This window comes from Meles meles, chromosome 13, assembly GCF_922984935.1.
Source record: "Meles meles chromosome 13, mMelMel3.1 paternal haplotype, whole genome shotgun sequence".
NCBI classification, from domain to species: Eukaryota; Metazoa; Chordata; class Mammalia; order Carnivora; family Mustelidae; genus Meles; species Meles meles.
In genome coordinates, this window is record NC_060078.1 from 41,559,124 (window position 1) to 41,582,388 (window position 23,265).

The window sequence follows — 23,265 nt, forward strand, 5'->3', positions numbered from 1 at the left end:
ATGTCCTGAGGACAGAAGAGTTATGTATTTTGCCCAAACCTTTTTAAACGCCATTCAGTACAAGAATACTCACATCAAGGAGTTCCTTCTCATGCTGCTTTTTGTTTTTTCTTGGCACAAGTGGCATGCACTAAAAAGGGGAAACCATACCAATGATGGTATGTCCAGCCAGCCTGGTGAGAAGGTCTCTGTTCCAGTGAAATTAGAGTAACACACATAGGCACATAAGTCCTTCGAATAAAGGAAATTCCTAATCAATGAGTACCAACTCCAATTGACAAAAATCCTCTCAATACATCCGTGTGACTCAAAGATGGAAATCGTTGTCATATAATATCATAAGTCTATAAATGTAATAACAATACACATCTGTTCTTGAAGGCAAAAAAAGGAAGGAGGGAGAGGGGATGGAGGAAACAAAGGGAGGAAGGAAAGACGGAAGGAAGGGAGGAAAGAAGGAAAGAAAGAAACAGTAAATGTAAAACACATGAAGAGAAAATTCGAAGGGTCCTGTGGTTGAATGAGCAGCTAGAAATGAACATTACAGCTAAAACTAGGAGTCTAGAAGTAATGTCTACAGTGTGAAATAAAGACTAGAAAAAACTATCCAATGCTTTCAGTTGTAGGATGCAATTAAGGTGAACTCTGTGGGTCTTTGCAGAAAAAAATAATGTAAAACATGAGATGTTGGCTGTGGTTTGGAGTTTGAATTTACTCTTACCATGTAGTATAGGAAACTTTGGCCTGGGCTAATGGAGTAGATCCCAGAACCTTGGGTGCAGGAGAACAAAATGGAAACTTTCCCACAAGAGATGCTCTCAATCAAGGGCACATCTGGTCCCTAAAACTCATGATGCTATTGATTTCACAGGAAAAATTACAAGAAAAATTCGAAAAAACATATAAGAAAATTGTCCATGAGATGGTGTTAGCAGATGTAAAATTCAACTCAGAATGAAGCACAAAGAGATAAGGTGAGGAACAGTGTGTGAGAATTTGAAAAAAAGAGGTTGCAACTTATAAAGAGAAAAATATAGGGAGGAATTCACATTAAAAAAGAAAAAAAAAAACAAAAATGGGGGCACCTGGGTGGCTTAGTTGATTAAGCATCTACCTTCGGCTTAAGGGGAAAGGATCAAGCCCCATGTCTTGTGTGGCTCCCATTGGTTCTCCCTCTCCTTCTGCTGCTCCCCCTGCTTGTGCTGTCTTTATCTCTCTCTCTCTGTCAAAAAAAAAAAAAAAATAATAATAATAATAAAATCTTTAAAGAAAAGATTAGTATAGAAAAATCAAATTACAAAGAAACAAAAAAAATCACTCATGATAATTCGTAGTGAAACATAATCATTTAAATAAAGGAAAAGTTTGGGGCGCCTGGGTGTCTTAGTGGGTTAAGCCTCTGCCTTCGGCTCAGGTCATGATCTCAGGGTCCTGGGATCGAGCCCCACATCGGGCCCTCTGCTCAGCAGGGAGCCTGCTTCCCCCTCTCTCTCTCTGCCTGCCTCTCTGCCTACTTGTGATCTCTGTCTGTCAAATAAATAAATAAATAAACAATCTTTTAAAAAATAAATAAATAAATAAAGGAAAAGGTAAAACACCACTATCATCTCTATCATCCAACTTAATATTGGAGCTTTTAGCAAACCCAACTACAGGAAAAGAAAAAAGAGAAAGGGATTGCAAAGGATGAAGTAAAATTATATTATTCTAAATTGCAGAGGCTATTTTCCACTGTAGAAAATTAAAGAAAATATAGAAGGTAACTATTAAAACTAAAGAGAACTAAAGACAAAAGATGAAAGCTTATCTATATACAAATATAAATGATTATAACATGTAATTTTAAGAACCTTTCCACAGGAAATTTAAAATACACAATTTTCTATTTTTAATGGCAATTTTTACATGGCAATGATATAACAAATATATATTATAAGTGTAAACTAGTGCATATTGTAAATGAAATAAAAATATTCTGTTCCCAAATAGAATGTTATATAACAGTCTATCAGGAAAAATATATATACCAAGAACTAGGAGGACTTCTTCTAAGTCACCCTGAGATCAAACTGAAAATCAAAGCAACAGATATTGGTCAATTAGAAAAAAATAGCAATTGATAGTCATCATTTAGAAACTGTTGAAAAAGTCCTCAGCTAGAAATCTAACAAAGAAATACTATTTCTTAAAAAAATTATGAGAAACCACAAAAAAATTTAAAAAGAAAGTTAAAAAGTCAATAAACTTGAAAAGTTAAACTGATGTGATACATAGAATAAATAATAAATGTTTGGTTCTATGAGAATTCCAATAATGGAATGAAACAATGATCTAGAAAACGATGAAGAAAATATAAATGAATGCTTCTAAGTACTTCTTTTTTTTTTAAGATTTTAATTTATTTATTTGACACGGAGAGAGAGATCACAAGTAGGTAGAGAGACAGGCAGGGGAAGGGGTAAGCAGGCTCCCTGCTGAGCAGAGAGCTCCATGCGGGGCTCAATCCCAAGACCCGGGATCATGACCTGAGCCGAAGGCAGAGGCTTAACCCACTGAGCCACCCAGACGCCCCCTAAGTACTTCTAATGTAAAAAAATAAATTAAAAAACACAAAAATGCGTAAGTATTAATAAAAATTTTCAAATCCTCATCCTGAATGGAAAAAAGAAATAAAGTAGGAGTCATGAAATTAAATTCTTTAAATGTGTAATAAAAATTTTTGAAAGTTTTACCAGTACTTACTTTTTAAATAATGATTTCATGTCATTTTCTTTATTTTGAAGCATAGGACATAGGATGTAAACTCTATTTATTTTGTAAGTTGAACAGAAATCTGATATGTAGTTTGACAGTGAGAGCAGTAAATTTAACGCTGAACTCAATCTCACTTCTGAATAATGATGCAGCCATGCAGAAACCAGTCTCCTCTCTCTCTCTTTCTCTCTCTCTATATATGTACATATATGTATACATACATATATATACGCATATATATGTATGTTTGCATTTCTAATAATAGTTAAATAATAGTTAATAAAATAGTGTAACTCATATACGGTGATTCTATTCTTGTCCTCAGTATGTTTAGTTGTAATACTATTTCCTGTGTTTATCAAAGCTTAACTGTAGTCACAAGTGATTTTATCAACTAATTAGTTTTGCAGGGTGTTACTTTTTTCTAGATGATATCTTGAAAATTCTCTATTTCATTTTGTTCATTTTTTCTCTAAGTTTTCTTAAGTAGCTAAGTTTCTTCTGTCTTGCAGGTTTTTTTAAAAAGGATTTATTTATTTGAGAGAGAGAGAGAGAGAGTGGGGAAGGAGCAGAGGAAGAGAATCTCAAGTAGACTCCCCAGTGAGTGCAGAACCCAAAGCAGGGTTTGATTTCACAGACCATGAGATCATGATCTGAGCTGAAACCAAGAGCTGGACACCTGGGATGCCTGGGTGGCTCAGTCAGTTAACCATCTCCCCTTGGCTCAGGTCATGGTTCTAGAGGCCTGGAATTGAGTTCTGCATTGGGCTCCTTGCTCAGCCTGCTTCTCCTGCCTGGCGTTCCTCTTGCTTATGCTCTCTCTCTCTGATGAATACATGAATAAAATATTTTTATTTATTTATTTATTTGACAGAGAAAGATCACAAGTAGGCAGAGAGGCAGGCAGAGAGAGAGGGGGAAGCAGGCTCCCCGCTGAGCAGAGAGCCCAATACGGGGCTTGATCCCAGGACCCTGAGATCATGACCTGAGCCGAGGGCAGAGGCTTTAACCCACTGAGACACCCAGGCGCCCCAAATGAATAAAATCTTAAAAAAAAAAGAGTTGGACACTTAACTGACTGAGCCACCCAGGCTTAGATTTTATACCTTTTATACCGTCTTACAAATTTTATACCTTTTAAAATGATCATAGTTCTAATTTACTAAAGAAAAAATAGACATTTTTCATATAAAATACATAGTAACACATAATTATTAGAAAAATTTCCATGCAATTTGTTAAGAATAAGTGACATGCCAAAGTTGTAGGAAGATATTTTAATTTCAAAAAGCTTATTTTCAAAATGCTCCTACTATGTATGAATCTTAATTTTGTACACATTATATAAGTTCTTAATAAGCTTCTAATTTAGGGGCACCTGGGTGGCTCAGTGGGTTAAACCTCTGCCTTCGGCTCAAGTCATGATCTCAGGGTCCTGGGATCGAGCCCTGCATCGGGTTCTCTGCTCACCAGGGCGCCTGCTTCCCCCTCTCTCTCTGTCTGCCTCTCTGCCTACTTGTGATCTCTCTCTGTCAAATAAATAAATAAAATCTTTAAAAAAAATAAGCTTCTAATTTAGTGTTACAGATTATAGCAAATTCAAGACTTATTTCAAGAACTGTTAATAAATAAGCACTAGAAGTACATACAATTCGAATAAACCGTAGTGTGTTCTAGAAATTCCAAAACATTTTTTATGCAATCTTGCCAATTACAGAAGCACCAATCTTCAATTTAAAAGTGAGTATATAAATTCCCTGAAATGCATGTGGTTCTCATAATGAGTTATTGCCAACCTGTCCCTTGTCAGTGATGACATTTAAACACTAATAAGCTTGTTTTTTTGTGATACCAATTCTTGCCCATTATTAATTGACTGCACTGATCACATGAAAACCACACCCAACTGAAATGTGGTAAACACAGATAACTGCCTCAAGTGGAAAGAATGAATCTTAGCATATATTAAAACTCTGTTATGTGGTGACTAAGTAGAGCTTATTCCAAAAATATGTTGTAATAATAGTGTAGCATTAGGCTACCCCCTAATAAGTGCACTTAATTATGTTGATAGGTCACAGAAAGAAGCCAGGTAATCATTCTGAAATACAGAAGGTATTAGTAAAAGAAGTATCAATTACTCCTTAAAAACTCTTAGTGAAAGACATTGAAAAGTGCTTTTCTCAAGTAATAAAGAGTAATTCTCCAAACAAAATAAAACTAAAACAAAATAAAACCAGGAGTGCCTGGGTGCCTCAGTCTGTTAAGCACCTGCCTGATCATGACCCAAGCATAGGGTTCTGGGATCTAACCCCACATCTGGCTCCCTGATTAGCGGGGGTCTGCTACTCCCTCTCCCTGTGTGGTCTCTCTCTTTCTCTCAAATAAATAAATAAAATCTTAAAAAAAAACCCAAAAACTATTCTGGACAGATAACCGAAGCAATAATAAATAAGTAGCCAAAGCAATTAACACAGGAATAGATAAAGAACATTACTAATATAGGCATTTAATTTTTTTTCTACCTGGCAACTCCAGGATAAAGGAGAAACAATTAGATATGCTTTGCATGTCCAAAATGGTGGCTAATTTCAAAACCTTGCTAAAAAATAATTTCATTTCTTTTATCTGAGCTTTCCAATACAGTAGCCATCAGCCACATGTGGCTACGAAGCACTGTGAAATGTAACTAGCCCAAATTAAGATATGCTGTTATATGCATAAAACACATGCTGGAATTCAGAGACTTAGAGGGAAAAAAAAAAAGTTGCAGAGGTACCTGGGTGGATCCCTCTGGTAGATTTCGGATCAGACCACGATCTCAGAGTCCTGAGATTGAGCCCTGCATTGGACTCCATGCTCAGCGGAGAGTGCTTCTCTCCATCTCCCTCTGCCCATCCCCTTGCACTCATTTTCTCAAAGAAATAAATAAATCTTTAAAAAAAAGAAAAAAAAAGAATGTAGAATATCTCATTCTGATTTCTTAGTTTTGATTACAAGTTGAAACAATATTTCTGAATAAATTAAATACGCTAATCAAAATTAATGCATCTGTTTCTTTTTAATGTGGCTATTATAAAATTTAAAATTCCATATGTGACTTGAATATGACTCACATTACATTTCTAGTAAATAGCACTGACCTACATAAATTTAAAAGAAAAGCGATCATATGGTAGGAAAATCATTTCCTTTTATAAAAGCAATGCAGTCAGCAAAATCTAGGAATAAAAATTATAAGATAGTGTCTTAGTTTGCTTGGTCAGCTGTAACAAATTACTATAGACTCTGTGGTTTAAACAACAAACATTTTTTTTCCCTCACAGTCCTGAAGGCTAGGACGTCCAAGGTCAAAGTGCTGGCAAATTCAGTTCTTGGAGAAGGGTGTCTTCTTGGTTTGCAGATGGCCATCTTCCTGTATTCTCACAGAGAAGCAATTCTTTCAGATCTCTTCTTAGGAGGGCACAATTCCATTATGATGGCTTCACCCTCGTGACCAAATTACCTCCCAAAGGCTCCATCTCATAATACGGTTACATTGAGGGTTAGGGTTTCAAAGTATGAAATTTAAGGAGACACAAACATTCACTCCATAGCAGAGAGTATAAGATATGTGCAGAAGCTATTGGATTAAAACTACAGAACTGTGTTTTGGGCTGTGTGTGTGAGAAACAGAGAAAGAGGGAGAAAATGAGGGTGGGGGGAGAGAGAGAGAGTTTGACTTACAACAAAGAAAAGTCCTGCCATGTTCTTGGTTTGTAGATATAATATATGACAAGGTATAATTTCAATTACACTCCCTAGCCTTCTATGTTCAATGGGCTCCATTTTCAAAATATCAATATTGTAAAGAAAGAAATGCTTGCAGAACTGATTAGTAAATTTAATACAGATTTGCTAAAAATTTAATTTGAGGGGCACCTGGGTGGCTCAGTGGGTTAAAGCCTCTGCTTTCGGCTCAGGTCATGATTCCAGGGTCCTGGGATCAAGCCACACATCTGGCTCTCTGCTCAGCAGAGAGCCTGTTTCCCCTCCTTCTCTCTCTGCCTGCCTCTCTGCCTGCTTGTGATCTCTGTCTGTCAAATAAATAAATAAAAATCTTTTAAAAAAATTTAATTTGAGAAGGGACTTAATGAACTATTTTAAAGTTCATCAGAATAAAGATGCAAGGAAAGTTAATAAGTATTTAATAAAATAGAAAAACGATTACTGTCTTCCCTGTTTCCAGAACAAAAATCAGTACATACAAAAATTAGAAGATAAAAGTGATGTTTTAAGTTAGTGAGAAAATCATTAATTATTTAATATGGGTGAACTGTCTAAGAGCACATAAGCAAAACAATAAAATTAGATCATTTTTCTCACAATTTACAGAAAATAAATTTCAAGAGGTTAAAGATTTACAAATAAGAAAAAAAGTCACTCTAACTAGTAAACAATTTTTAAAAAATGTAATCTGGGCTGAAAGGAGTTATATTTCAGCATGATGCAAGTGTTGGAATTACGGTGGAAAAGATTACAAAGAAATACAGAGAGAATAAATAGGCCAGATTGTTCACCCTTATGGATAGTAAGATGTTTACTTACAAATTAAAAGATGCTAATTATTCAGAAATTGAAACTAATCATCATTCACTAAATGATCACATTTTGCTGGGAGAAATCATAAATACTAGAGATACGACTTTAGGAAGGAACCTATGATAAAGTTAAAGAAAAAAGTCGTGCCAGAGTCTCAATTAATTAATTGATTTTATTCTTTTCTCTTCATGCCAGTTCCCTCTGAAGGAAAATTGTTGCTGAGGGAACTTAGTATCTTGAGATGAAATGCTAACAATATGGTAATGCCTATAAAAGTTTACTTTCTTGTAATAGGGAGCAAAGTTTGTAGACTGAATTTTTAGTTTGTAGAATGAATAAATATCTATCTGAACATGATTTTGAAATATCTATATGAACATGAATTATTTTGAAATGTCAGCTCTTAACCGACATAGCAAGTCATCTCTAAGTAATAAAATTTAATATCAGATTTGATTTCAACTCAGATTTTGTGTGTTCAAGGTTTTCATTTCATAAAGGATAATATTGCTTTGTAGAAGTTAGACATGATTACTTCCTATTTGATTGCTTTGATGTGCCTATTTCTTTGAACAAAAATCTCTTTTTAAATGCTTTTTTGATATATGAGCCCATGGTTCTTGTGAAATTACTCCTGAAAGCAAAATGTGATGAAGGCTATAGAGTGTGCTACAAGTAGTTATTTTGATACATTTGCTGATATTTTCTTGATAGTCAATGAACCAGAATTTACTTAAACAATATTTTATTGTGAATATACAAAAGTAAACAGTAGGCAGTGCCCACTCACCCAAGCAGGAATATGTTTTGCTGCCAGGCTTTGGTTTTGCTTGAGTGGACCTTCTCATTTTTATTGTGATGTTGACTTTTAATGTAGATCCTGAAGATTGAAAAGGTCGGGCTAAACATTAACAAAATGACCACAACTAGTTAAAGATTTCCAGAAACTAAGCTCCTTATGTATTATGTACTTTCTTTTAGATTTGCTTATATACAGTGGAAATTAACCTTAGGATGATTTCATTAAAGGGTATGGGGATGGATTTGATAATTTATTTGTAGTTGGTTGGTAGGCTAGTAGCTGATGTAAACATAGGTCTAAATGTTCTAGTGCAACATTCTTTCCTTTATCCCATATCAGTAATGTGGTCTTGGTAGTGGAGCTGGGGATGGGGGATGTCTTGCAGGACAGCTCTTAGTAGACATTCCTTCTTTGTTCTTCCCATATGTCTACTATATTAAGTAATACACTGACAGCCTTCATGCAATCAACAAAAAATACATGCAAACACTTAAGATGACTCTCTTAGCAAATTTCAAGTAGAGAATACAGTACTGTTAACCACAGACACATTGCTAGACCTCTATTGTTAGCTCTCCTGAACTCATTAATCTTAAGCATTTTTACCGGCTACACAGCTACAGAAAATAGTAACTACGTCAGTGATGGATATGTCAATTAGCTTGATTGTGGTGATTATTTCACAAAATATCAAAATAGCAAGTTGTATGCTTTAAATATATACAGGGTTTATTTGTTCACTTTAACCTCAATAAAGCTGGAAAGAAAGGAAAATATATGCATATGTAGGAGATAAATATATATCAATAAGTGTATTCATCATTTAGACCGTATGTTCAACTTGTCACTTTATGAAATATGGATATTAGCAGCCTTCTTTCCTTCATCTCTTCTCCTCGGCTCTTCCGTGTTCCCATTTCTTTTGTTAATAACACTGAAATATTCTGTAACTACAAACATGTCTTCCCTCATGTTATATATCTCTTCATGGATATAGCTTAAAAGCTAGTACTCTGGAGCTCCTGGGTGGCTCCCTCAGTTAAAAGTCTGCTTTCCGCTCAGATCATGATCCCAGGTCCTGGGATCAGCCTGGCATAGGGCTCCCTGCTCAGCGGGGAGCCTATCCCTCTGCTCATGCTTTTTCTCTCTATCAAATAACTAAATAAAATCTTAAAAAAAAAAAAAAAAGCTAGTACTCTATGAAGTGTGTTCAAACAGTGCTAATATTTGCCCACTGCAAAGCTGAGTATTTAGCTTCTGGAGAACTTTTGGGTTTCCTGGAGGATCAAATGTCTCTTAATCCTTGACTTCCCTAGTGACTAGTTATTTTCACTTTTCTCCTGCAGCCCTTGGTCTCCAGCCCCTTTCTGCATAGCTTCCCCCTCAGTCTGCTGCCTGGCCGGCCTCCTGAAACTTGCTGTCACTGTTGTCCTAGGTTGCAGATGTCATTTTCCGATTTCCTTGCCTCCCTGTTTAAAATTGTATTTTCCCCTCCTTTGCCTAAAGAACTGGCATACCTGTCTTGAGTATCCTTAGTGTGTCTGAATAGGTTTTTACCGTGCTCACTAGCTGGGATATTTCAAAGTTTCTTTGGATGGGCTCTTGTAATTTAGAGATTTTGGGTTTGTCTGCTCTATGAAACATAGTATTTCCTGAATGATATTCTTGTCCCCAATTTTTATTTTCTGTTCGCTCATTCTTTTTTTTTATTAACATATAATTTATTATTTGTCCCAGGGGTACAGGTCTGTGAATCATCAGTCTTACACATTTCACAGCATTCACCATAGCACATACCTTCCCCAGTGTCTATAACCCAGCTACTTTATCCCTTCCCCCACGCCTCAGCAACCCTCAGTTTGTTTCCTAAGATTAGGAGTCTCTTATGTTTTGTCTCCCTTCCTCTCATTCTTAAATTTATCTTGGTCAGCTGTTGGGCTCCCTGAGTTGACTTTCTGAATCCTGTTATTTCCTTTCATCTTTTCCCAATTTTTTGCCAATTTTCCTAATTTATTGGGAGATCTCTTTATCTTTCTACTCTCTTAATTCTTTTTATTTTTAAATTATTTTATTTATTTTTTCAGGGGAGGGAAGAGCAAAGGAAGAGAATCTTAAGCAGGTTCCACACCTGTGCAGAGCCCAACACAGGTCTTGATCTCAGAACCCTGAGATCATGACCTGAGCCAAAATCAAAAGTTGGACACTTAATAGACTGAACCACCCAGGTGCCCCTAATTATTTTTATTTGAAACATAACATTTTCATTTTCAAAAGCTCTTTCAGCTTCACTGATTATTCCTTGTTCTAGGAATTTTACCAGATTGAATGAATAAGATACTTTTTTGACTCTCTCTAAGGACATTACTGTTGGCAATTTGGTGTCTCCTTGTTTTCTATGAATCATCTCTGCGATCTCTGTGACTCATCTCTCTGTCCAGGAGCCTTATGTTTATATTTGAGAGGAAGTCATGAGAAACTCTTTTGGAACTCTGTAGAAGTATGTTGTGCTAGTTTACTAGGGTCTTTATTTTAATGGGTACTTGGTTTGGAGCTGGTGTTATTTTGGGGGCCCCCAAATGTCAGAATGTCCCTGGAGTCACAATTACACTGTAGAACTGCCTTCCAGTCTGTGTCTAAGGGCTAGAGGCCTGGCTGCTGACTCATCTGAAATAAGAATAGGGGACATGTGGCAATATTTCCAGTTTCATACATGGTGTTCATCCTCCCCTCTGTACCAGCATGTGTTTAGCCACAAGGCTTCCTCACACTCTCCTGGGTTGGGCTCTTTCTCAGTCCCACAGCCCTGTGTGGTTTCACTGGGAGTGCTCTCTTACATCTCACTTTTGTCCTACCTCACCACTTCCTCCATCCCAGGGCAATGACTGTACTCCCTTGGACTTGCTGCCTTCCAGAATGTGTTGAACTTTCTTGCACTCTGACAGCTCTTTATCAATCTCTTATTTGTTGTAGATTTATGACCTGTTGATTTTTGTGCTTATATTTTCCCTGTGTCCCAGGAAGGAAAGAAAATATATGCATGTGGTCAGTCCCCCCATCTTTAAGCAGAAATTATCTCAGAGATGTAAAATTTCATGTACACAACCCACCTGGTACCAACTAATTGTAGAGATTCTCCTCTCTTCAAGCATCCATATATTCCTTCTTCGCCCACAAGGACTAGCACCATTTTCTGAATTTATGCACACAATATATTCATTAAAAATTATTCTTCCAACGATAATTAATGTCACTCACTATTTTAATAATATAAAACACTTCATTTTAAATGGAATTTCAGTCTATCTATTTCATCTGATTAAAATATATTTTTCAGATTCTTAGGCCGTGTAAAGACAAAAGTGCTTGACAGAAAAATCCATGTTGCAAGATTGGAAATAGCTTTTGCTGTTCAGTACTTATATTGCTGAAGTTCAAGTTCATTCCCAAATTTAAACTTAACTATCAAGCAATTTGACCATGGAACAAAATGAACCATTCCTATAACTGTTATTTTTATGTGCTTAAAATCCTACACCTTGAAAAGCAACCACTAACAAAAATGACATTCTAACCATCAAATTTGACACCACCTTTTGAAGAGTAAAGATGAAATCCTCCAAATTGTATCGAGATTATTCAGAACATTTTAACACATAGAGAAAACACAAATAAATTATCTAGAGATATGATTGTCATTAACAAGCATTGTGAGAGTTTTTTTTTTGTTTTGTTTTTTGAGCTAATTCTAATTTTTGATGCATAGCACACTGTGATATTACATAATTTGCATATGGCTTCTTTTTCTGTGCTCTCACCCTAGAATACCTCAAACACTACTGCAGAAATTGAACCTACTTATATATGTGAAATCCTTGTTTCCATACTTCCTACCAATACTGGCTGATAACTTGAGAAAATATACTTTCAAAAGAGCTTAATCATTTGACTGAAATATCAGATGTGCCTTCTAATGAATTCTGGGTTGAACTGTGACTATTGTCTCAGTCTCTCTGGGCTGGGGTAACAAAATATCACTGACTAGGTAGCTTATAAACAACAGAAATTTATTTCTCACAGTTCTGGAGGCTGGAAGTCCAAGATCAGGAAGCCAGCACGGTTGGATGACAGCCGTCTTCCTGGTTGAAGACTTCTGGTTGTATCCCCCAGTACAGGGAACGCTGTGGGGTCTCTTTTATGTAAAAGCTCTAATTCCATTCATGAAGACTCCATCCTCGTAATTTAAACAACTCCCAAAGACCTCACCTCCTAATTCCATCACATTGGGCATTAAGATTTCAGCATGAATTTTGGGAGAGCAATGTTCAAACTACAGCAGTAGCCAATTTTAAAATAACTTTATATAATTTTCAGAATTTTGGAAAGTTACAAAAATTATTGCAATACTGAAAGATATTCTGGAATATATTTTTCCTTAAATATAATTTGAGTAATACAGTTCTTATAACTGTAATATTTATTTGGAATATATCTGAGTTAGATTATTGATTTTGACACATATTTATTCTTCACAGTGAGGTAGAGATCAGCAGATTAAGATTATAAGACTAAATTTTTAAGTCCCAGCTCTGGAAAGTTAGAATGTAAAAAATATTAGCATAAGTCAAAATACTTGAGTCTGTCTTTTCTTCTTCATTATGCATGGATTGATCTAATTCTCTTAAATTGTATGGGTATAACAAAATGTAATTTTTTGTTGTTATTGTTACTGATAAACTCATTTTTTGTTACTCAAGATTTCTGTACTCATAAACATGTAAATAATGCAGTACTTGAGAATGATAAGATTTCTTTAATGAACAAGTTGCTTTGCATGATATTATAAGCTAGCTAATTTGTAACATGATGCAGACACAGCCTTCATTTTTATAAGGTTTTAATCCTGAGATTATAATTTGCAATATCAAGATTTTTAAAGATTGGGAATTTTTTTTTAATGAAATATTCTACATCTAGTATAGGATATAAATCTATATAAAGCAGCCATGAACTCTGTTCTTTAATGAAGAGAATAAAAATGAGTCATTATGTAACTCTTGTTTTATTTACATCCTTTTTTAATATGAATATCAAATAGCATGAATATGCATGGCATTTTAACTACATTAAATTATAAATGTGAAAGTTTTAAATTTTAATGATTATAATGATTTAAAAGGGCCTCTCAAAGCTTCTTCTTCTTCTTCTTTTTTTTTTTTTCTTTCTGCTCAGGTAGTTGAGAAAAATGGGTAGATGTATCAAAAATCTGAGCGTAGCTTACTAAACAGTATTTCCAGTGATGACACCTCTTTTCAAAACCTTAATGTAGACAAAATCACATTTTTACTCTAGGCTCTGTTTCTGGAACACATTTTTCTCTAAATGCCTAATATGATAATGGTTTAAAATGACCACTACAAATGGACCCTCTGGTTTGTGTAAAAATATGTTTCTTTTAGGAGGTATCTTGGGTCCTCCTTCCAGATGAGCTGAGGGACATTCTTGAAGCAGGAAGTGCCAAGGGAAGATTAAAATGCCTTCAGACCAGAGGTAGAAAGAATAAAACACTAGCAATGTGTTCTGGCAAGCAGAACATATTGCAGATAAGTATCATCAGAATGGATACCAAGGTAGGCCCTAACTTCAGAAGGGCAGAATAGATACAGTAGCAGTATAGGCTGAGATCAATACCAGTCTTGGAATAAGGCTGGCAGGAATCACGTTGTCCTTCTAGAGCTAGATGGAGTATAAATCAGGACTCTCTCTTGTGTACCAAGTGGAGGAACAGAATACTTGAGAGCTCTATGGAAAATGGAGTGTGAGTCTCCCCAGTGGGATATTTATGAAAATGGAGGGCGAAAAAAATGAGTGGTTTCTTCCTAAAGGTGCCAGGTGAGACATTGGCATGGACTCCTTGAGAACTAGGTCTAGTAGAAGGACAAATATCCTACTGATTTGTAGGGCAAAAATTCTATAATTGATGATCTAGGATTTATCCTTGACTTCTGGATAGCGATAGAAGATCATGCAGAGATCTCAATATATCTAATTGAAATGAATTAGGGTAGAGCAAAGGGTGCCAGATGGATTAACGTTTTAGAATTTGGTACACTAGGGGTGCTGGGTGGCTCAGTGGGTTAAAGCCTCTGCGTCAGTTCAGGTCATGATCCCAGGGTCCTGGGATCGAGCCCCACGTTGGGCTCTCTGTTCAGTGGAGAGCCTGCTTCCCTCTCTCTCTCTGCTTGCCTCTCTGCCTACTTGTGATCTCTGTCTGTCAAATAAATAAGTAAAATATTTTTTTAATGAAATAATTAAAAAAAGAATTTGGTACACTTTTCTCGCAGTTTCATTATTTTCTTCTCAAACAAGATGTTCATTTTGAAGAAAATAGAAACAATATAATATAAAACAATGATATGCAAGCTGAACTTTTCTTTAATGACTTCATTTAGTCAATCACCTATATGAAGTATTCTTTCAAGTGTTAAAGTGTTTTCAGATGTTAAAAAATAAGAAGACATAAAACAAGGTCAGTATTTTATTCTATAGCCTATGGTGTCTGGATTTAAATGATAGATCTATAATTGCTGAGCTTAGGGATACATTCTGGGATACATAAAGGCATTTCATATTTGCTGGCCAGGCTTATTTACCTGTGGACTCTTGATATCCCAACAGTCTAGGTGATCTTTAGAGGTGTGACAATTATGTGACTTTGTCTATCTAAGATGTTCCATGCTAGGCAAAAATGTTCTTAGAACCTACAGGAAGTCCACTTATTTTCTCATTTATTCCATCACTCATTAAATTTGCTAATGCCTCCCCAATGTTGAGCTAGTTTCTCTTGATTCCATCAAGAGATCAGTTGATGGCTATATTATAACAAAAGTGGCTGAGATATCAAATTGTCTTGCTCGATAAATCCTCAAATAAAGAATATACAAAACTGTACTCATGATTTGTTTTTCCCCTCTCAAAACTATTCTCCTTCTGGCATTTATATCAATATTCACTCAATTGGGATTCACCTTCAGTGTCTCCCTTTTTCTTACACCATGTCCAAGCAAAACACTGTTTTACTTATACTCCATCCAAACCACTTCAAGAATCAACTTCTTTCTCATTACCACTACTACCCTTCAGACCACCATCCTCCAACTAACCCTACTAATCTTGCTGGTCTCTATTCTATAGACAAAGAAGTCCTATCCTGTTTTCAAGTTTACTGATTCTTTCTTATATAGTGTTCATTCTGCTATTGAGTCCCCCGGTGCCTTGTTTTTAGTTTTTTAGTCCTATAACTTTAATTTTGTTATATTTTCTATTTTTTATTGAGATTATTTTATAATTGGTTTCAAGAATACTTGTAGTTACACAATGAAGCAATTTATATGATGACTACCTTACAATATCTGTCAAATAATTCTAACATCTATATCACCTGTGTTATATCTTTTTTTTTTTTTTTTTCATTCAGTCTGTGGTTTCCTTCGCTCTTGGTATGAGAAGTACTTTTTTTTTTTTTTTTTTTAATAACCTGGACATTTTCACTATTATGTTGGGAAACTCTAGATCCTAGTAAAATCTTTTATTTTAGCAAGCAATCATCCTTTTTATGTCTAGCATGCAGATACTGACCTACTTTTTTGAGCTACAACTCTAATGACAACTTAATTTTCAGAGCCTTTGAGATGCTATTTTTCATCTGCATTGTTTGCCTGGTAGCACTGGGTCTTTTGCTGATCCCTGCTGGTGCCATATGTGAAGCAGAAAATACTTCCCCAGGCTGGATTTCCCTGCTCTCTATGACTTGGGAGAGCATTTTTCTCTGCCTCTGGTTGTCTGTGGGCTTTTGTTGAATCGCTGCCTGAGCTTCTGGGCCACCTGGGCTGGCTCCCCAGTGTCTTTGAAGGAAAGGGAGGGGTAAAGGAACTCCAGACCCCAGTGCCATAGAGGACTCCCCTTGGCTTCCTATTTGCAGAACTCCAATTCAATCAGGGAAGGAAGGGGCCCACTTGTGCTGCTTTCTCTGCATTGTTTGGGATTCAGGAGGTGCCAGGTCTTGATCTGCCGCTTGCTATGGTGAGTGGAGTGGGAATCTGAAGATGTTGGAGCACAGTGTGGTTTAGTCCTGTGGTCCCTAGCCAGTCTGTTTCCTCTTTCCACCTGCTGGTTTCCTGCTGTGTTATTTTCAGGGTTTATAGTTGTACTTAGAAAGGAGAAATAAAGAATAATGAGTCTATGCCATCTTGTCCACACAAGTAGTTAAGGCTGTCTTTCTAAAGCACACATTCTTGTTACTCTTCACTTAAAAATTTTTTCAGTTAATTCCCATTGCTCTAAGATAAAATCAATGCTCCAATCAGACCTTAGCAATTAGGACTCTGTCCTGCATATAACAGAAAACAAAATTCAACAAATAGTGATGAAACCTGTACTTTGGTTTATAGTTCAGAGCCTTTAGGGAAAACTACAATCCAAGCTCAAAAACCAATCCCTTAGCTTTGGTTCTTCTGATTAGCTCTCTCATAATATTTATGTGATGGCTGCCAGTTTTCTTTCAGGTTCATGCCCCCAAAATAAGGACAATAGCCTTATATCCTCTCCCACCACCCCACCAAACACACATAAACACCAAGCAAAAAGTCTGTAAGTCCTGGATTTCATTCTGATTAGGTCAGTTCTTTCAAGTATGAACTCTGTGTTATGGCATCATGTAAGGCTTCCTCTTACTCCTTTTTCCTGATGGCTGGGTTAGTCAATCATTCCTGACATACATGTACTCTAAAAAAGAAGAAAATTTCTGGCATTCCAAGATTGGAGGAATGGATGCATTAGGGAAAACACGTTAAAATAAAGAAATAAAAACCCCTGCAAATATCACTTCAGTAGTTTTCAAATACTGCTCTCATCTCTATCCCACTTGCTTTGTTATCTCCAAAACTCCTGGGGTATCTTCTTTCTCCAAACAAGCCATTCAGGATTGTCTTTGAATTTTTTGATATACCATACTTTTCCCATCTTTGGAGCAATGGCCATGCTCCTGCCTTTGCTTGAAACACCCAAACTCCTCTAACCATCTCTCCTACATACATGCATCTCTTTTTCTTAGTCTTCTGCTCTCATTTCAGGACTCAGTCTGTAGTTGTCCTTCACCCTCAGAACTAGGTGATGCCATGGTGATTTTCCACCTTCCTTGACTTCTTTCAGACAGCATGCACTACACCCCACTGCGGTGGCCACTTACCTTACTTAAAACCTTCACTAGCTTGTAAGCACAAAATTGTGTCTCATTCACTACCTAATAAAATGCTTCTTGAGTAATCCATTTTAAAGGACCCTGGGTCCTTTAGACCCTAGGTGAGTATATCATGCTATGATAGATAAAGAAGAGAGAAATTATAATGTCTAGGCAAACTAGGAGTAGTCCTTGTAGGAGCTGCACCTTGAAAAGGAGTTAGGAATTTTTTGAGACATAGAAGTTACAGAAGGGCAGTTTCTTTATGGGTTTGGGTCAGTATACTAGATATATACCTGTTTGTTTTGTTTTGCTTTCAGTTTCTTCTAAAGTGAGACTGAACAGGTTCCTGTGTCTCCATAGACTTTATCCATATGTAGCTTTAAATCCTAGCTGCAATTGCTTCGGCAAACCTTAGAAATTGGCATTTTTCAGCTCCCCAGAGTTCACATGGCATTGCCTGGTCTTGTTTGTTACCAATTTTTTGTTGTTGTTGTTCATTTGTTTGTGTTTATTTGTTTGTTTGTTTTCAGTGAGTAGGAATGAAGAACAAGTATCAATGTATCAATGTCAAAACTCAAGTACAAATGTCAAGACCATTCTACATCACTGACTATTGTAAATTCTGTGTCCAGCTTATATAGGCCACAATCTTGGGAGAACTGCTTGGGTACTCCAGGCACAACAAACCGTGACTTCAGGAAAATGGCGTAATTCTTGTGCCATACAACCACAGATTAAACCACAGAGCTAAACAAATAGTGTTGAAAATTCCTTAAGAATTTTAAGGATATTTCCTCTAAAGGAGCTTAGAAAGTTACTCTAACATAGCAATCATACTTTAAACATTTTATATTTGTTGTTGTTTTCATTTTGGCTGAAGTTAAAGAATCTAGCATTGTTGATGTTGCTTCCTTGTTTGAGAGTAAGAGAAACTGAAATTATTCACTAGAAGGAGTTTTTGGTTGATCTCGCATTATTACTGTCAACAACTAGAATTATATAAAGGTAAGAAATTGCCAGAGCTTCCTTGATGCTTTTATACTCAGGGAGAATGAAATTCTTGTCATTTGAAAAGGGAGAGGAGAAAGTAAGATGTATTAAGGCTTCCGTTTGAACCAGCAACTTTAAGTATGTGTGTTAATTACTGAAAGCATGCATGTGTACCCACCACCTAAATTTATCAAATAATATTTTACAATATATCAAATATATCAAAATGTCAAAATACAATATATCAAAATATCAAATGATATTTTACAATATTTATTTCAGAAGAATTACTTAAGACAAAGAAGAAATACTTAAGACAAAAGGAAACTGTAGTTATATTTAAAGCTTCCTGGATGAGATATTAGAATCTCTTCAAATTTATCTTACTTGGGGTTCATTGAGCTTCTTTCATATATAAATTGATTATATAAATGTATTCAACAAATTTGGTGAATTTTTCGGTTGTTATTTCTTCAGATACCCTTTTGCCTCATTTTTTTCCCTCTTCTGGGACGTTACTTATGCATATGTCAATAGGATTGATGGTGTCCCACAGGTTTCTGAGGCTCAGTTTATTTTTATTCATTCTCTGTTGTTTCTGTTCTTCAAGCTTGACAGTCTCAGCTGAACCATCTTCAAGTTCCCCGCTTTTTCCTGCTGCCTCCTGAAATCTCTGGTTGAGATCCTCCAGTGAGTTTATCATTTCAGTTGTTGAACAATTCAGGGACATACCTTCCATTTTATTCTTTTAGTAATTTCTACACCACAATGTGCCATCTCTATTTTGTGAGACATTGTTGTCCGACTCCATTTAATTATTCTGATAGAGATTCCGATAGTTTTTTGAATCCATTTATACTTGCTGACTTCAATATTTTTTTTATTAAGTACATCTGGGTTCACTCACTTTTTTGCCTTTTTTTTTTTTAATTAGCCATACTTTCTAGTCTTTTTGGGTGTGTCTCCCATAACTGTTAAAAACTGGGCATTTTAAATACATAAGTTAGTAACCCTGGAAATCAAGTTCAGCCCTACCTACAAGTTCTTTTGTTACTGCTGCTCATTGCTGTGTTTTGTTTGTTTGGTAACTTACCTGGAATAATTCTTTTTTTTTTCTTTTTATTTCTTCTTCTTTTTTAAATTAAGGTGTGATTGACATACGACATTATACTAGTTTAAAGTGTATAATAGAATGACTCACTTGTATACACTGTAAAATGGTATTGTAGTGATATTTGAGGGTTGCCAAGAGAGTTGATCCTGAATGTTCTCATCACAAGAAAGAAAATAAAATTTAATAGATAGATAGATACATAGATAAACTCTGGGGGGGTAACTTTTTAATGGTATTTTATGGTGACTGATTTATTGTGCAGTATTTCTTTAGTTTGTATTCTTTTATCATGTGCAGTCACTGAGGTCTCTTTTCCATTAATTTAATGGTCAGCTATTTTTAATTCTTTTAAGATTTATCTATTTCAGTGATGGAGAGAATGAGCATGGGGGGAAGGGTACAGGAAGGGGAAGGGAGAAACCTAAGCAGACTCCCTGTGGAGCACAGAGGCACCTCTCCCACCCCCCCAGCACAGAGACTGGTATGGGGCTTTATCTCACAGCCCTGAGATCACCCCTGAGCCAAAACCAAGAGTTGGACACTTAACGGACTGCACCACCCAGGTGCTCCAATAATCAACTAGTTTTTACAGAGATTTCCTCAAACATCTTGAATCAACAAGTCTCTCTTCCTTTGCCAAAGACTAATGTATGTATTGAAGTGAGATTTCAATGTCCCTTCAATGCACTTTGGAACCCTGAAGTCACCCTCACGCCTTGCTTTTGGAAAGACTCAGTTCAGCTGACATGAGCAGAGCCTTGTCAGATCTTTTACTTGTGTCCAGTTCTACACATATGCACAGCATTTTAGACCCCAAAGAATATGCTGGAGATTTTCAAGCTCATGATGGATGAATCTTTTTCTGCACGTTTTCTTTTTAAGTTTTTGCCCAGCTTCTTATTTGACCCAACTTGTATTGCTGCCTCAGGCAACAGCAATCAAAGTTAAACAATTGCTGCTAATTGATTTGACAAACTCCCGTAGGCATAGGGTTTTCCTTATTAAACAATCCCTGAGTCAGGTCAAATAAAGAGTAATGAGACAAACCAAATAGAGATAATTCTCTAGTTCTGGATTTCTGGAGTTCTGAAAACCCTTTCTACTCCTTCCAGTGGCTGGTGGGCTTCTTTTTATCACTGCTTTGTGCTTGCTACATTGTTAGCTCTTAAGACTCCCAGAGAGATAAGGAAAGGGTGATGGGGATAGAGCTACTAGTTAAAATGATACAAAGCTTGCTGTTCTTACCAAGCCTTGGGTTAATTTTCAGAGTTTTGGAAAAGTTTTTTGTTGTTGTTGTTGTTGTTGCTTTGTTTTTATAATTTTTACCAGCATTTGCATAGATCTTTTAGAGGAGTGGAGTTTTAGAAGTCCTTACATTGGTAGTACTTCTCCTAGGTTTTAAAGGTTTCTAGAGTTACAATAAAACACATTTTGATGTGAATTTATCTTTCATTTTTCTGTTAGATGTTCAAAAGGCACTTTAAGTTTGATTTGCATCTTCTTTAATTCTGAAAATCTTTTCCCTTTTATTTCTTCAAATATTCTTCCCTGTCATTCCCCTTCTCCCAGACTTCTAGAATTTCTTTTCCTGCATCTTGAAGCCTTTATATTTTTTCTACTGTTTTGGGGGTGGGGGCAGGGTATTGGTCTTGCTCTTGAATTCTGAGTGAAATTTTAAATATTATCTTCAAGCATACTACCCTTTCTTATACTGTGACTGTTTTTTTTAAATAATGACTTTTCTCCATTCTCTGTGTATTTGATTGGTTCTTTCTAAAACTACCTGTAAAATCAGTTTTTTATTTCTTTGTTTTTGTTTTATAATTCCTTGTTTTTTGAAAACTGAACTCTAAAAAAAATTTTTTTCCTCCTTAAACAGTCTTCTATACCTCAAATATTGTCATTCCATCTGGAATCAATTCCCCTTCTGTGTGTTGGACGGGATGGTTGTAATTTTAGCACAAGATTTCATCATGAATTTTGGAATTTGGATTTGCAGGCTCATTTGTGAGGAAGATATTGTTTTGTTTCATTTTCACTTTTCCTCTCTGTTTATGCTCACTTTTTCCTGCTTACAGAAACCTTAGCCTGCAGTACACACACACACACACACACACACACACACATTGTTACAGTGTGATTTGACATGTCTATGCTAAGGCAGTATTAGGGATATGGCAGATTGGTCACTAAGCCAGGAGACATCTGTTTCAGTATCTCATTGTGAGTATCTGCCTTTCCTCTCCCTGGGCTTATAACTACTTAAAAACTAGAACTATGAGGGGGCGCCTGGGTGGCTCAGTGGGTTAAAGCCTCTGCCTTCAGCTCAGGTCATGATCCCAGGGTCCTGGGATCTGAGGCCCGAATCAGGCTCTCCGCTCAGCAGGGAGCCTGCTTCCTCCTCTCTCTCTCTGCCTGCCTCTCTGCCTACTTAAGATCTCTGTCTGTCAAATAAATAAATACAATCTTAAAAAAAAAAAACAAAAAACTAGAACTATGAGAAGTGTGCAGTGACACACCCTTCCCATCCCACCACTTTCTGTCCTCCTCAGGTCCAGGCATTAATCAGAATAAGACAGGTTATATTTTAGTGACTAATGACCGTACTACCTCTGTGGCATTAAAAAAAAATCATTTCTCATTTATGTTAATGTCTGCTCTGGGAGCTGTGGGCGTGTTTCATGACTGCTTTCATTCTGAGACCTAGGCAGATGGGACTTTTCCTTGGTCAAGGGAACATGGAGAAACTGGTCACTGGCTGGTAAAGCCTCTTCTACAAGGAGTTCTATCACTTTTGCCCACAATGCATTGGCTTGAGCAAGACAAAGGTAGAGTTTAACGTTAATAACACAGAAGAGTAGATTTTTCTCTCAGGAGAGTTAATGACTAATTTACTCTAGTCATAATACAGTATACAGTTTCTCTCTTTCTTTCACTGACAATGGCTTAATTCTCAGCTACTGCTTTTTGTTTCAGTTCCCCAAACAGCCTGCTGTATGGCTTCAGCTGTGAATATCACATTGTGTTTCTATTGTGCATATTTCTGTTTTCTTGATTTTAGCCCAGCTGTCTTTTTGATTTTCTGGTTTTTACTTTTTTGTCTCATTGTTGTATAGAAAGAACATAGGAAGAGTATCAGAAGGTACCGCATATAAAAAATTCAATATGCCATCTTGCTCAAAATGTTAGCCATATCTTTTGTGTGTGGGGAAAAAAAAAAATCAGATTCCACTATTAAATCCAAGATTAAATCCCTACTCTCTCCCACAAATCATCCTTTGGGATCTGTGTTAGTTTCAAAACATGGAACTAACATCTCCAAACCTGGAGGGACATGGGATCTCTGTATCTCTCAAAACTTTGGTGTTCATTGATCAGGTGGAATTTCCATGTAACCAAAATGTATTCCTTGCCCTGAAACATTATCTCATTAGTAAGTATAAATTGGTGCTTATTCAGCTGAGCCATGCAATTTTTGGTTTAATAAAAGCCTAATCTTGCTCATTTGTTTACTCTTTTTACTCCCTAAAGGCTAAGGCTTTGTGACTGAATACAATGCTTAATAAACAGAAGAAAGAATATTAATTGTAGACACTGCCATATTCCTAGGAGCTGAATTTGGCTGCAGACCAAATGGGCTCATGGGTAGATCCACTGCCTTCCAGCTTAGGCTTCCAGCTGTCACAAAATGGATCTTGGGCTCAAACAAACACATTTACAGAATAACACCCAGTTTTACCGGAGTGGATCAGCTCAGCTAGCATCAGTCTGCACTATAACTCTTCC

The 23,265-nt window shown here is 36.3% G+C and overlaps 1 protein-coding gene across 10 annotated transcripts in view; it reads left to right on the forward strand.

The window, feature by feature from the left end:
• The window catches only part of NRG3 (neuregulin 3), a 1,109,100-nt gene that overhangs the window by 882,477 nt on the left and 203,358 nt on the right, over positions 1-23,265 (forward strand). The window lies entirely within an intron of this gene.